Source organism: Asparagus officinalis, chromosome 5 (genome assembly GCF_001876935.1).
Source record: "Asparagus officinalis chromosome 5, Aspof.V1, whole genome shotgun sequence".
In the NCBI taxonomy this organism is placed as follows: domain Eukaryota; kingdom Viridiplantae; phylum Streptophyta; class Magnoliopsida; order Asparagales; family Asparagaceae; genus Asparagus; species Asparagus officinalis.
The window spans coordinates 119881871-119891982 of record NC_033798.1 but is presented as its reverse complement, the minus strand read 5'-3'; the positions used below and the strand labels follow the sequence as shown (position 1 = coordinate 119891982).

At 35.6% G+C, this 10112-nt stretch overlaps 1 pseudogene; it reads right to left on the bottom strand.

Annotated features, from left to right (window-relative positions):
- LOC109842487 lies at window positions 1581-3544 on the bottom strand (annotated as a pseudogene).

Genomic DNA, 10112 nt, shown 5'->3' with positions numbered 1-10112 from the left:
GGTTCTCATTTTCACACTGCTCCATTTATTACGACCTTCTTATTGCCCGCGCGCTCAAAATAACATACTTAGAACAGAGAATCTTTTGCATGCGACAGCAACATCAGGAAACTCTGGCCTTCACTTTGCAAGCGGTTCCATCTCGCTTATTCTCGCGAGCAGCAACTATTGGATTTGGCCTGCTCTTTCCAAAGTGAAGTTCTCCCACTAAATCTGCGGGATCAATGTATGTCTTATACCATTCTCCAAGATCTCATTATGCGCTCAACAACACCAGGCATTGGTGAAGTGTCCAAATCCCTTCAAGTGCGCCTTTGCCATCTCAACTGATATTGGAAAGCAGCTCGTCTAAGATAGTCATGCCTGTTCGCCGCTTGTTCACCACCTTGTATAGCGAGCATATCTTTGCCTACGGAAGTTACCTGGCATTCGGTAAGGTCCGAGGAGCATGGCGCATTCGGACTCGCCAGCGTTGTGCACGCATTCTCTTATTCTTTCAGAAGCTCTTCCACCTGCATGATAAATTCATCCAAACTTAAATACTACTTTTGCAATCAACATATTTTGATATATTTATATTTTACATACACCCTTTAAATCAATGCGCTATGTGCAACAACAACACCCAAATCTCGAGTATGTTGCAAAACTATCCCTCAACTCTCAGCTATTTGCAAAACTACCTCAAATCATTTAACTTCGGGAAAAAAAAATACCCCCCAAATCAACATCAATCATTCATACTTTATTGCGCTGATAAAAAGTTTGAGTATTTTCAGTTATGAACTTCGACCTATCAAAATTGAATGATTTGTTAATCTGCAGAGGCATTGTTGGGAGAAAATTTTACGAATATGCCAAGATTTAAAGGAGTATTAGTATACAAAAAACCCCATTTCCTATAACAGGGGCAAAAGGACAGCAGTTTACATTCCTTGGTCTTTGAAGTAGAAAGAAGCAGCAAAGTTCGACGCTTGTGTGTCTTCTTTCCGATTGAACCCAATACCAGGACCCCTTCAGGGGTGTTGTTTGTCATACTCAAATATACAACAGTAGCATAATTCATCACATAACAACCCATGCTGCTGCAAACATCGCTAGCAGTCAAGTGCCTACAACGTTGGTTCTGATTGTTTCCGGTTTATGGGACTTCACACAGTCAACATTGGCTAGCACTTACACCAGCAGCATTAAAAACATGTGTTGGCCTTCGCATCTGAATATCCTGCAGGCAGAAGAGAACGATCTCGAGCCGCTCCCTCTACCACTAATTTCATATGGTATCCCTTGTTTCTCATTCATATTTTCCACAAGAAGACCTCCATCCAGACCCCAGTTTCTGCCATACAATCAATGAACTTCAATGCAAGGCGAGGGAGAAGTACATGATTTATAGAACTGGCAGTCACCATCTTTCTGAGTATAGCCTCGCTTGTTAGGCTTAGCAACCAAGCTCCTAATCTCTTCATTCATCTAACTGCCTCTCGCCGTCCCTGGCATCATCTGCCATCCTTGGTATGAGCGCAGCCAGAGCTCCAGCAAACATCTCCCAGCTAATCAGGGTGTTGTGTGCTACCACTTCAATAGCTCTTCTTCAATCCCTCCTTCCATGATGGTCTTTCTACCATCCTATTTTCTTCATGTTTCTGGTCATCAAGAAAATACCTCCTGATTCGTTGAAAGGCCTGTTACTCTACAAACTTAATGACATTATCTAGGCGTCCACCCCGGAGAAAGCCTTGCAGACATCTTTAGCACATCAATCCACCTCCTGTCTTTCTTCGTTCCAATATTATAAAACATTTGCGCCAACTTCCTCCTTTGTGAAGAACCCCTCAAAAGCCTCTAGGCAACATTCCTCGCAACTATAGATAGCTTCTAACATCTAAGAACCATCTCATGAATGGCGAAGGCCTGTCTGCCCTCTTTCATAGCAGCAGAATAATTTTGGAATAAGCTTCTGCCGAAACTTGATCGGTCCGTAGACTTATTTCCTACGAGTGTTAATAACTGCGTAGCCCATATGACCATTCCATAGCGCCATAACAAAGCCATTCAGCCCCGGCTTTAGTTGCAGAGTAAGGGTTGTGGGAGCACGCTGAGCATGCCTCTGTGATTTTCCAACCATTAGCATCACTCATCAGTCTCCCCATAGACCTCATCAGTGCTGACAATGAATGAATCTTCTAATTGGCCGTGACCTTGCAGGCCTCAAGAGAAAGGACATTGGCGTTCCATCAATATTATTCTTTGGTGAACTCAAATGAGTTTCCCAAAGAATTATCTACATGGGTTTGGCTGCCATCCAAAGCTGCCATAATAGGTTATCAATGCGCACTCGGTGATAGAAGTGCAGTAATGTGACAAGCGGTCCAGCGCTGTGGCAATACACCCTTGACGAATTTGAAGTTGGGGGAGGGAAGGAGCGGAGAAGGCTGCGAAAGATTTTTTAGGTCTAGAGCAGTAATCAAGCTTGTCCGAGAACGTACAATCTTGCTAGTCTGGCCATAAACTAACGGATGAGCGGCGCGCGTTAGCTAACGATGACAGGCAATGATAAGCCCAGCTGCACAGTGATCGAGGATGCTTTCTTGGGTTATATGTAGCCATTTTCTCTTACTTTTACTAGAACACACAAAAAAATACTAAGCATTCATCTCCAAGTCACATGCTCGCAATCAAAATAGGAGAAGAAATTGAAGAACAAAAAGAGAAACTTCTAACTATAGACAATTATAAATATGCCAAACGGACAAAAGCAAGATCCAAAAGCACAGAAAGAAAATACTCACATAAAAACAGGGCTCGCGGTCCCCTCCTTTCTCGCCCCGTACGTGGGGCTGGAGTCACAGCCCGGCGCAGCGTCCCCAGTGGCCGTACCAAAGACTCCCGTACCTGCGGGCGCCGGTTTATTTCTAGTACTTGATTCGCTCCCAGGCTGCTGCTACGGTTCTGGAACTTAACGATATTCAGAGCAAGTCCTACATCCTCTTGTAAGCAACAAATCGCGATTCTTCCTTATTATTCAAAGCAGCAGAAACACACATAGACTTAGTAGAACTAACCGCAGTCCAAGTGATAATTTCATCTGAAACTTTATATTGGTTCTTCCGTCTTTCCAGACAATTGCCCTTAAATGCCAACGAAAGATACCTTGCAAGTAAAAATTCAACCACTTATTTTCTAAACGAAAGCTCATTAATAATTTTTCAATCCAACAAATACGCAAGCAAGAGCTATCAATCTTTTGTTCAGCCAAGAAGCCAACAACTATTTTTAAAATTCCCTTAAGGCACCAAATATCTTGAAACTTGGAGAGTGCTTATATAAATATACGTAAGTATATAATATTATTATATATATATATACTATATATATGTATATATATAAACTATAGGAAGACGAGAGAGAGGAGGAATATGGTATACTTGGGCCAAGGATCCTTGGTAGCTGATGTGGGACACATCTTGTCCATACACACACGCTTGGAGTTGGTGAGCGCTCCATCTTCAAGCGTGTGATGTATGGACAAATGTGTCCACATCACTACCAAAGATCATTCGTACAAAGTATACCCATTTTTCTCATATATATATATATATAGATAGAGTAGAGAGAGAGAGAAGAGAGAAAATGGGCTATTACTTGGCGTCCAAGCACAAAGTTGTGCCCTTAGTAGTGAGGTGGCCATATCTCCTCCGCTTCATTCAAGTGGTTGTAAATCCCCCATGCCAACTTCTCAAACTCACAGCTGAATGTGGTCCCCCATTTGAATGCATGCTGAAGGGATTAGTCCACCTCACTACCAAGCACAAATTTTTGCTTCGTACCTAGCATACCCATATTCTCATATATATATATATATATATATATATAGACGACACATGAGAGAAAAAAATGGGTAGCTTTCGGGCTAGCCAAAGCACAAATTTGTGCTGGGTAGTGATGCTGTCACACATTCTCATCCACTCACTACCCATTCGGAATGTGGTCCCATATTTTAATGAGTGCGAGGAGGACTGTGACACATTCAACTACCAAGCATAACTTTTTGTGCTTGGTACTCAAGCATACCATATTGCCTCATATATATATTATATATATATATATTGAAGCAATTATGGCGTATGCTAGTTGCACTAGCCCCAGACTAGCTCCAGAATGAATTTTGTGTGCCTTGCGTAGTGAGGTGCGCACAATTCCCCTCCACTCATTCAAATGGGGGACACATTCACGTTGAGTTGAGAAGTGCATGGGGAGTTATACAACCATTGAGCATGGTGAAGGCGCGATTATGTCACGCTCATTACCAAAGCCCATACCCATTTTTCTTATATATATACCAAAACTTGATAATATCGAGGACCTTTAATTTGTTAATTGCCCAATTCATGATCTCAATGGTTTAACACGGATACTTGTGCATCTAATTTCGAATGGATACGTATAATGAACACGCGTTATATATATATATTATATTATATATCAATAATACTATATATATTACTTATATATATACTATATATATATATATATATATATATATATTTATAATATTATATATATATTCCAGAATTCGATAAAATCAGGATTTAATTTTTAATTGCAATCAAGATTCTCAATGGTTTAACACGGCATTCTTGTGATCTAATTTCGAAGGATACTATAATGAACACCGCCGTTAATATGGATCAGAAAGGCTTCAATTGCCACTCTAGATACTTGGACAAAAATCACAATGAACATGAATCAAAAATGATTAACTGATTACTCAACCTGACACTATAATAAAACACGCGTTCATAGTTATACAACGGAGCGGTCATTGCATCTAGATGCTTTACAAAAAAACACAATTAACATCGAATTCAAAATGATTACTGACTTTACTTTCAAAACCTAATAAAATCTTCCATTGAGCAAACTTAGGCCTTAACTTCCCAATCCTTATAACGAGGCCAGCAGCAGGAATTAAGAGAAAATAAGAACGGTAAAAGAAACCTTTGAAGCGCGTACGGCGAGCCCAGCCAGAGTCGGAGCATTCGAGCGGCGACCGACTCCGAGGGCCGTCGACGCAGATTAGAGGGTGCAGGCCGTTTGAGGGTTTGTTCTCCTTCGAGGATTTCGAAGGAAGGAGAATTGGAGATCGAGCGGGGATTAAAAAACTCCTCGACGTTACGAAGTCAAGGGGAGTAATTAAGAGGGCTTATCTAATCTAATATCTAATATCTAATATATATACTATTATATACTATTATAAATGTGTGGTGGTATGTTAAAACATTTCTTTCAAAAACACCCTCTAAAATGTATACATACATACATAAAACACATGCATGCATATACATAACACATACATCATAAATCATACTCCTTTAAATCCCTTTCATAACCCTCAATTAAATAAAACTAAATGTAATAAATACACCCTCGTAGATGCATACATGAAATCATATACATAATACTTCATGCTTAATTACATAGCGTACATGAAGAGATAGCCTTTTAATTGTACCATTATATCTATTTAATGGCACCCAACTAAAACCTCAAAACGTTCCTATCGGCTCAAATTTTTAGTCCATTAAAAATGAAAGTCATAGTATTCATTAGAGATTTCATTCACAGTGAATACCCTAACCGTTGTTAGACACAAGAGTTGCATTTTCATTGTTGCATGTTAAATTAAAATTAAATTAACTTATGGTTTTATAACTCCATCAAACCCACTTAAATGACATTAATCCAATCAAAACTTTTGAAATTCTCATCCTCTTTCTCTCTTTCTCTCTTCCAGTTATTAGCCTTTTCTCATACTAATTTTCTTCTTCTTTAATTTGGTGTAGATGAGGGAATATCATAGAAAGAAGATACCATTTGAAGGTTTGCTTCACAAAATTAAATGTTGTTCTTATTCTTTTTGAATAAAAACGTATATATAGTATATTTATGCAGTATTATCAAAGATGTCAGAGGTTTGTTATAAGGGATGTTGGTTGTCTAAAATGTAATTAAATTATGGTTTTATAATTCTTCCATTAAAGGTACTTAAATTGCATTGATCCCATCAAACGTTTTCTGATCAATTTAATAGAAATAAAAATCCATCATTAATTTCCCAAATATATCTTTCTCATTTACCTTTCTCGCTATCGTCGGTTTCATTTACCTTTCTCGCTATCGTCGGTTTGCCATTGCAGGCGACCATCTGTCACATGAGTCCGTGTCTTAGACCTCTGTGAACTATGGCGACACGACATGTGGAGATTCTCAAATCATGGTAATTCTTGAGTTATTGGATTTATTTTGTATTCTTTTGAAAAATAGTGATTGAAATATTTATTTCTAATCCCGAAGCAAGTGTTATCATTGAGGAGCAAGAAGCTTCCTCTAGATAACCTGAGAGGAGTTTTAGTTTTTTACTTAAGAGAATTTTTATCTATTTTGGAGGATCGAACTTCAATTTGTAGAAGTTCTATAATGCACGTGCAATTTATAAAAGTTTGTTAATTTAATTTTGAGATTATCAGGCATTGAGTAAAATCATTATTTTAATGTCAAATAAAGTAAAATATTAATTTATTCTTTAATTTTTTGAGCTCAAATAACTAAATAATTTTATTTTGACATTTACGGTTGTACCATATTCTTTAATTCTTAGCACCATATGTTAATTTTGAACAATTGACTTTCCATCAATTATTCCAAGTATCTGGAGTTTTTAAATTAAAGGTAATTAGTTGATAATTTTAAACAAATAATAATAATTTACAATTTGTAAATAAAATTATATCCAACATATATAATATCAATTTTATTATTTAATTGTTTGATATATCGTTATAATATATGATTTTTATATTTTTAGTATAATTACAACATATTCCCGATTATTTCATCAAATATGGAAAAGTAATATGACTACACCATATTCCAAAATGTATATTTTAAGTCTCTTCATCATTTTCAAGCCATAGAAACGTTCAAAAAGTAAAAGAAGTATGTATATATACATGCAATGCACACACAACAAGTATTGTATACATGCAACTTTCAAAAAGAAAAACAACTATATATATGAAAATAAGTACACGTGCAACGCACGTGCACCATACTAGTTTTTTAAAAGCTTATAAGCTAGTTTGGCTTTTGGTAGCTTATATTTCTTATGATAAATTTTTATATAAAATGTTTGGATAAAATTATCATTTATTTAGGTAAACCTAGCTAATTTAGATAAGTTCATAAATTAGTTATTTAAGATGGGAAACCTCAACTTTTTTAAATTAGCTTAAAAATTAGTTTATATAGGATGTCACCAATCATGTCGATATGGAAACGCTAATTTGTATGCTAGTTTGATCGAAAAATAAGCTCCCCCAAATATCCCCTAAAACTGTTTATTTTACTCGGGTAATTAGTTAACATTATTATTATTATGGGCTTTGTACATCTCCGGAATTATTACCATTTATAATTTTTAAAATTTTTTGTTTGTTTTTTATTTTAATTTAAGGCTTATTGCAACTTAATACTCCAAAAAAACATAATCAAAGTATTTTCAACTCAAATAATTAGACTGAAAAAGATATTATGGGGGAAATGTTTCAAGTTTAGTGGAGTTGTGGCTCGATCATTTGCTCATTTGTCACTACATGAAATGGTTGATCACATGCAAATTTCTAGTTTTTACCCTCGCCCCTCTATCTCTGTAAATCTATTTTTCTTTTCTATCAAGAAAGTCTACGCCCGAAGAGCTTTCCTAAATATTATCACATGCAGTTTTTTCCCTCACTCCTCTATCTTTGTGTATTTCCATCTCTGTAAATCCTGCTATTCTTTTCTATCAAGAAAGTCTAGGACCCGAGAGCTTTTCTAAATAAGAAAGCATCACAGCATCTTAATTTCATTCCTTTAATCAAAAATTGAAGATACGAACACTTCATTTCATTTTAAGATACTAAAATATCTAAACACGTGAATGATGCTAGAAATGAATGGCACAGACAATTCTGCACTTCATGATCAACTCATCCTGTCAATTTCTACCAAATCTCACGAGGGATACTAATCGATCCTAGCTTCCTTAAAAAAATTATTTCATGATTTAAAATCTATTGACGATGCTGTTCATTTTCATCTTGAATATTGATAAATTCATACCAATTTTGCAAATCATGTAACCAAGAAAATAAAGTAAATAAACATCCCAGATGTATATTTGAAATGAACAACTAAAAAAAAAGCAAGATAATATCCGAACTGAAAAATGGCAATGCATATTTCATTTAAAAAGAAAAGAGGAAATAAGAGAAATCATTCCAAATGAAAAAGAATAGCTATGTCAATTGCCGACAAGAGGAGAAACATGGCGACGAACTTACAATAATTAGGTTAATCTCTTTATCTTTATGTTGTGCTCCCAAATTTTATTGTCTGGGATGATGCTCTATAAAAAATTTCTCTTCTTTTTTTTTTCCAGTCTTTTTGTTTTCCTTTTTTTCCTTCGATTCTTATGGACACATCAACCATATATATAGAAATCATTTATGGTGGTAGAGGAAATAGTGGCATCTAATTTTTATGTTTTTAGCATTTCTAAATTTGGTATCCATTTTTTTTTTTTTTTGGCTTTATAAAACAAAATGGGAGATTGGACTAATCACGACGGACAAAAGTAGATCACGGCTAACTTTTAGCAACCAATTTTGAGTTAAAGGCTTATATTTACGAGAAGATTGTTTTTTCCCCATCCATCAGAACAAATATTAGACTGAAAATCTTCTTTTAGAGAAGTTCATATTTGAGTTAAACGATAGATTTTTCTGGGGAGAGAAAAAAAAAATACACAGACAAAAGCTCTAGTTGATTGTGTAAATCGAAATATTTTATTTTTTTTCTCTCAAAAATATTTTAGGTATTTATCAATGATGCTTAGTCAGCCTCATGGGGAAAGTTGATTTTTTTTTTGAGAATTTGGAGGTAATTTGGTTTGCTACAAAAATGGATTGCAGTTGCAGGAAGTTAACCTCAAACCCATTTCTTTTGATAGTTGTAATTAATCATATATTGAAACACAAATGCTGAAATGCAGATTATCTTGCTATTGCACTTGAAGAGTTTTTTTTTATAGCAAATTCAACGTTTGCATAAAAAATAATTCATGCGAAAGTTATGACATTTATCATCTAGTGAGACATAGATGTAGATGATCTTGCTATTGGATTTGAAAAAAAAATTCCGAATAAGGTGGAGTATTTTTAAATTTTCAATTTGGAGTCTGTAGTTTTTCCTCCCATCAAATTTGCTGCAAAACTATTTGTTGCACTTTTTTACAAACTTATAAGTTCATTTATATTCTGCAGTTAAAATGCTAAAAATCAAACAATTAAATATAAATCCATGTTCTCAAAAAAAAAAAATCCAATAAGCTCAGAGGCGTTTTATGAGGAAAAAGTTCAAAACGAACATGCAAAAAAAAATCCCAAGGGGCTTTTTGTGAAATATAACCAGAAAAGGTGTAAGTATTTTATTAGGTTTAGGCCCACCTAAAGAGTCACCCAGCTTCAGCTGGATTGAGATCCTCTCCTCATCAATAGTGTTTCCTAATATCTCCTCATGTATCCCCACCATTCATTTTGTAGGTAAGTACAAAAGCAAAGGTGGGTCCCACAAAATGAATGGTGGGGATGCATGAGGAGATATTAGGAAACACTATTGATGAGGAGAGATCCCAATCCGCTTCAGCTCCAAGCTCGACTTCATTTCGTTAATTAAGGAGAAGAAAGTCCAAATTATGAGGAAAATCAACAGAATTCGACAAAACCCTAGCAGGTAATTTGCTCTTTTGAGGTATCCCAAATTATTAAATTACATAAAGTTCGATGTTTATTTTGTTGGTCTCTCATCCCGATTTAATCCGTATTTCTAATCTCGGAGCTCTATGATTTATATTTGTCTACGTTTTGAATTCTTTGATTTTGTGCATTGTAGGTGTTCGGTCTAATGCTTGAACTAAAACACGCTAATTTCCATTAGATTCAGTAAATGTGGCGGCGTGTTAATAGACCAATGAGACAATCTCATGGGTCGCAAAGATCTCATGCTAGAGT